The sequence below is a fragment of the Berghia stephanieae genome, chromosome 6 (genome assembly GCF_034508935.2).
Source record: "Berghia stephanieae isolate SIO BIC M18660-M18661 chromosome 6, UCSD_Bste_1.3, whole genome shotgun sequence".
NCBI classification, from domain to species: Eukaryota; Metazoa; Mollusca; class Gastropoda; order Nudibranchia; family Aeolidiidae; genus Berghia; species Berghia stephanieae.
This window is the reverse complement of record NC_088365.1, coordinates 2,191,073-2,197,424: the sequence shown is the minus strand read 5'-3', so window position 1 is coordinate 2,197,424 and position 6,352 is coordinate 2,191,073. Positions and strand designations below refer to the sequence as shown.

Below are 6,352 nucleotides of genomic sequence, written 5' to 3'. Positions count from 1 at the left end.
AACAAAACGAGAATTATTCGGAGCCTGATTTTCATAATAATTTAGCCTTATATTATAATTTCTGCAACTGTTAGATTTTATGTAAACATATTTTCAATACTGAAAGTGTATTGCCTACAACTCAAACTACAAAATTGGGAGACCTATATTGTGCGTAAATTATTCCGGTCGCTAACGGAAATCACTAGCAACTTGTTATTGTTTACGTTTGGGGCACCTAACTTTACTGCTCTATCCTGATGAAATTTGATTTCTCAATCGATTTTATTTCATTTGGAAAGTGAAATTGTAATCATTGGTATCGGTATTGGTTGTGGTATCGATGGTACAGTAGCCTGACCAGACCCGATCGATACCGATTCCAGTATCATTCAGCGCCCATCATCAATTGCTTGTGGAAAAATAAATCCAAATGGCATTTAAAACACGATGACATTGCATTCACAAGTAATTATCCAAGTTTAAAGTTGCCTCTAACATTTTGTAATATCCTACTGATGTAAGTGACATAAAACCGTGGACGTCAGGTTGAACCATACTCCTGCCATAGTACCTGTTTTCGATAGCTAGAGTAAAGAGTAGCGCTGCCGTATTCTGCGCCGGTGAAACTGAAAGAGAGAAAGGTTTTAATTTTAATCTTGGCCAGCTCTATTTCTCCGATCGCTCAGGAATGGTCGGCTAACCTCCAGCAGTTGATGGCTTACGGACGCGAGGTCGATGCAAAAGTAAATGCTCAGAGTGGACAGGTTCAGGTAATTCTCACGAATCATCAAGCAAGCGGCTAGCGTTTTTTTTTAGGCATTGTTATTATTGACAATGAGAAAGAGTAGAGTAAGAGTAGGTACTTTGGTAAAAGTCCATTTGGCCCTCCAGCAGGGAGCTGATAAATGGCCTAGTGGCTGTGACCCGATTTTTTGGACTTTTTGAGTGATGGGTCTCAGAAAAAGTTCCATAGATTTAATGTTTATGATTAGGTGGCGTTTTTATACACCTCCGTTGGAGGTGTACAAAAACGCACAGTTTTTATACACCTCCATTGGAGGTGAACAAAAACGCACCGTTTTTATGCACCTCCGTTGGAGGTGATGGTAAAGTTGTTGCTGCATACGTCCATGGGGTTTAAATAGTTTTAGATTGTAGTTTAGCACGCTGCTTAGTGATTACCGATGTACAATGATAATAAATTAAAGAATAATAACAATAATTTAAAAAATCAAAAGTAAAAAGAAACATGGCACACAAATACTGATCTCAAATAAATAAATAATTTTAGAAAATTAAAATCGAAGTTTTTTAAAAACATGATAAAAAGTTTTTGAAAAAAAAAAAAAGAAAGAAAATGAAGCAAACAAAAACAAATTAAATCCAAAAAAGAAAAAGTCAACATTGGGAATCGAACCCGGTACTTTCAAGGTTGGAGTCTGACAGCTTGTCCACTGCGCTACGGTTATTTTTATATAAATTTATTAACAAAGACATCCTACAGATGTCACAATATAACTTTCGCCATGTCCAAATGAAGAAACACAATATCGCTAATGAAATTGGGTGGAATGCGCATGCGTGACGGAGGTGTATAAAAACGATCCGTTAAGATACACCGTCAACGGAGGTGCATAAAAACACTACGTTATGATTAGGCATTTTGATAAAATTTTCAAACTCAAAATATCTTGATTTGACTCAGTCAGGGGGATGGGACTTGAAAAAAACATAAAATTTGATACCTTATTTGTTTCTCTACGACCTACGGTTCCAGAGTTATCTATATTTTTCAATTGAATTTTTTTGTCAATTTTACAGAGAGAATCTGTGATCTCACCGCTGCCTCATAACCGGCATCTCGCGGCGATCGGGAAATTTTGAGTTTTGCAGTCAACATGGTCCACTTATTGTTTTCAGTAATTTTGTTTCAATTAAAAAATAAATGGCAGGTGTTAGGTATCACTTTAAAGGTCAGAAAATAAGCTTTATTTTCATATAAATCATTTTCATGTATGGAAAATATGGAAAAAATTAAGGATAAATGAAAATGTAAAAAAATATGAAGTTTTTGTCCAAAAAAGTGGGGTTGATGGCGGGAAAAATAGAATAATGAGCGAGTGTATCAATTTTGATGAAATCTGGCAGAGATATTCTTCAATTAATTGTCTATCGATGTATGAAGTATAATTAAAATGTATCCATAATTTAAAAAGTTCTTATAATTCAAAAATTTATAAATTTTTATTACATAAGCTTTCTGAGAAATACAATCAGGAATTAAGAATGAAATACACCGTTAGAAAGCTTGTTTTGTGCCCTTTAAAATGATACCAATATTAGTCACATAGGTTCACAAATAACGCCATGGTGACCAAAACAGTAAAGGGTCAAAAGTAAAGTTCCAAAAAACGAGTTTCACCTTACAGTGAGCTTATCGGCGGCCACTGGACTGGAGTTATCAAAGTGCCTAGTTTATGGATGGATTTTGATGATTTAAATTTAAGTCTTATTTCCTTCAGGAGGAATTACTCTATCGTTGGGTGTAGTTTATTTTAAGGCTGTCATTATCCCCAGACACCTGTCTGGGGATAACGAAAAGGCTGGGCTTTCATTATCCCTAGGCCTAGACACCTGTCTGGGGATAACCAAATTTCGTTATCCCCAGACACATATTTGCAACTCCGCTCTTTTAAACAATTATCCACATTCCAGAATATGGAATGTTTCCGAATGCACATAGAAATAAGGAAAGTTAATAAAATATCTATAAAAACATAAAATTAACCAACATTAAATCAGTTGTTACTACATATACACAATATGCGTCGACTTCGAAGTGGGTGTCATGGCCGAATGGTTTAGTCGTCTGCCCTGGAACTTTTACCAGAATCGACGTAGGTTCGAATCCTGGTTCCGCCACTTTTTTAAATTGTCTTTTTTTTTTTTTAATTCCGTCTTCTTTTTACAGAACATTGCTAGGGATAAATGTCCCATCCATCCTCCTCCTCCTCCTCCCTCCCCCCCCCCCCCCGAGTCTATTCTTTTCTCCTTTTTGTTTGACCTTTTGTTCCGTTTCTGAGCATGAATTTCTTAAAATTGTTTTTATTTTTTTTTTAAATATTGTTTATTTTTTCTCTCCTCTATCTGACCATTTGGTCGCTCACTGAATATTTCTGCTTTTTAATTAACTCTCTCTCTCTCTCTCTCTCTCTCTCTCTCTCTCTCTCTCTCTCTCTCTCTCTCTCTCTCTCTCTCTCTCTCTCTCTCTCTCATCTCTCTCTCTGTTCCTTTCTAGTTTCTAGCAAATTGTCATATTCGTCCCCACTCCAATCTCAAAAAGTGTCTAAAAAGAATAAATAATTAAAAAGCAAACAAACAGAAATATTCAGAGAGTGACCAAATGGTCAGATAGAGGAGAAAATAAAAACAATAAATTTTTTTTAATAAAAACAATTTTTAGAAATTCATGCTCAGAAACGGAACAAAAGGCCAAACAAAAAGGGGAAAGGAATAGACTCACACACAAAAAAAAAAGAAAAAGTGGCGGAACCAGGATTCGAACCCACAACGTCGATTCTGGTAAAAGTTCCAGGACAGATGACTAAACCAATTGGCCATGACACCCACTTCGAAGTCGACGCATATTGTGTATATGTAGTAACAACTGATTTAATGGTTAATTTTATGTTTTTATAGATATTTTATTAACTTTCCTTATTTCTATGTGCATTTGGAAACATTCCATATTCTGGAATATGGATAATTGTTTAAAGGAGCGGAGTTTCAAATATATGTCTGGGGATAACGAATTTTCATTATACCCAGACACCTGTCTGGGGATAGTCACAGCGTTATTTTAAAATCAATGACAATTTAGTATATCTTTTCATTGTGGATAAAATAGGGTATAATTTAGCTTTGGATAATTAAAAAACGAGAAATTGGTAAATCAAAATTTCATGATGGCACGTTGGGTTAACATCTTAACTTTTAAATAAAATCAAATTCAGGGCAAAGCTGTATACCGCATCCATGAAATTCGTTCCAGCAACATCCTTACTCAAAATCTTAACGGCCATTTTAGGCCAGTTTTGAAATCCAAATGGTGGTTACTACCAGAAATGCAAGATTTCCAGGTCACAAAGTACGTCAGTAAATAACAAAGGCAAATAGAAGACCATTTTTCAGTCTTTAAACTAACATAATAGTGCTTAGGCCACTGGGACCCCCCCCCCCCCCCCCCCTTTGGGAGTTTATGCCACTATGTTTTTCAAATAATAGAAATTATTGGCCATACAAATTCCACTGTTACCGTAAAAATAAGTGTCATTTAAGAGAGTTATGGCCCTTTGAAAAAAGTGAGTTGTGTCCCCTTGCAAAAAAAAGACAACATTTCTTTCAAAGGCTCTGGAGACTACAATATTAATTCAAATATGTGCAAATTGGGTATCAAACTGAAGGAAATTGAATATACTATCAAACTATGTGCACAAGCTTTCAATTTGTAAATATTATATAGATTCACAGAAAGTTGAAACAATTTGTCAGTAATCTCATGAAGTGTCATATCTAAACTTACGGGCTATTTCAGTGTTTTACACAAAAATTATTTTAAATATGGCCAAAAACAGCATGTTCATTAAAAATGTAGCACTGAAGAAAGCTATGGCCCAAGCCTCAACAACAACCTTCATATTTCTACGTCACAGGAAAAACTAAAAGTGTACGCAACCCTTAAATTTTTCTCCACTTTGTGGGATGCCAAATTCATCATAATTTTCATTCTTTTTAAACATGGTATTGATGTCCAGTTGTCACATTTAAAAGTAAGTTGAAGGTGTGGTAAAAACAATAGATATATCATGAAAAAAGACTAATTTGTTCACAACCCAAGTGAAGCATCATTACCGAAGACTTTTGAACGAAATCGCATTGTTATATTATGAAGAATAATTGATACTCAAAAGGGATTCTTGATTCAAGATGCAGTAAGTACATAAAAACAATATCCTTATGTGTTTTGCAAACATGCTTTACTCCTTAACAGTTTGCACTGCTCACCAATTTATTACATATCCTCATCATCAGTAGCAAAATCCTCTTCGTCCTCTGAAGTGTCGTCAAGGAAATCACTGTCAAAGCTATCACTACCATCCTCGGCATATGTATCTTCGTCAGTACTGGTGCAGCTTTCTTCATACACAATTTCCTGCAACTCATCTGGAATGAAAGCATCTTTGAACCACTGTACTTCCAATTCATTTGCAGAATTTCTCTGCCAACCGTTATCCTCTGGTTTTGGAATGCTAGGATTCTGGCACACTGCATTCCTCCAAATGAGAGTTTGAAAGTTGGCTCTTGATATGTGCAGTGACAATACTTGAGTACAAGGAGGCATCTGACACAGATCAATTCCACCACTGCATGAGATGGTACCTTTCTTTCCTTTGAAACGCTGGCGAACTATGTCATACCTCACTTTGTTGACACTTGTGCATGAGGTTTTGCCATACAGCTTGCACACAAATGACTCTAACATGAGACAGTCATTACTCGAAACAGCTGCTGATGTTCCAAATCTGGAGAACAGAATTCTAAGATCTTCCTCCTTTTGAAGAAATTTTAGAGCTTTCAGCTTTCCTTGCCCAGCAAAGCAACTTGTTGTGTCACAGCCTGTGAATGCATGGACACCAAGTAATGCATCACACATCTGTTTAGACAAAGTCTTTGCTATCTGAGAGACATTGATTTGTCGCCTGTTGTTGCCACAGCCAGTATCAAAAATCAGGGTCTTTCCAATTGTCTCTGAGAATGAAAGAAGTAAGAAGACATCCGTGTCTGGTGATCTGACAACAATTGTTTCACAGTTTGGTTGGCGGGAAGCATATTGACAGTGCAGTATAATTCGTGTGTCTGCCTCTTCCTGTGATGAGTGGAGATCTAGACAAGGTACAGCTGTGGTAAATTCATCCGTGTCACTGTAAAGTAAGGTGCATCTCTCTTCACAGACAAAGAAGATTTCCCTGTTTCTTAGTTTCTGTGCATATTCGTTACTTTCCCATTCCTTGAGGAGAAACCTGATAAGGGATCTTTTGTTATCAACGCAGCTGAGAAATGATTTCCAACGTCTGGGCACTGTTGTTGCAGATCCTCTTAACAAGTATGCATTATCTTCAGAAGATCCTCTCCTCAATCTCTCACAACCTTTGATTGAATCTTCTATGTAAGTATCAGTACAAAGTGTACACAAGCTGCTTGTGGTAAAGAGGAAAATGTAAGTTTGGCTACTTCACCAAATGTATTTGGGATTGCTGACAGACTTTGTAACAGTGCATTGCCATCAACAATGTAAACGGTGTTTGTTTTT

General features: G+C 36.3%; 1 protein-coding gene across 1 annotated transcript in view; it reads left to right on the top strand.

Moving 5' to 3' along the window:
* The first annotated feature begins 363 nt into the window (after window positions 1–363).
* The window catches only part of LOC144975959 (transcription initiation factor TFIID subunit 6-like), a 28,330-nt gene continuing 22,341 nt past the window's right edge, over window positions 364–6,352 (top strand). The window contains exon 1 of the mRNA XM_078920197.1: window positions 364–752. The gene's annotated coding sequence lies outside the window, so the exon portion shown is untranslated. The remainder of the gene's footprint in view (window positions 753–6,352) is intronic.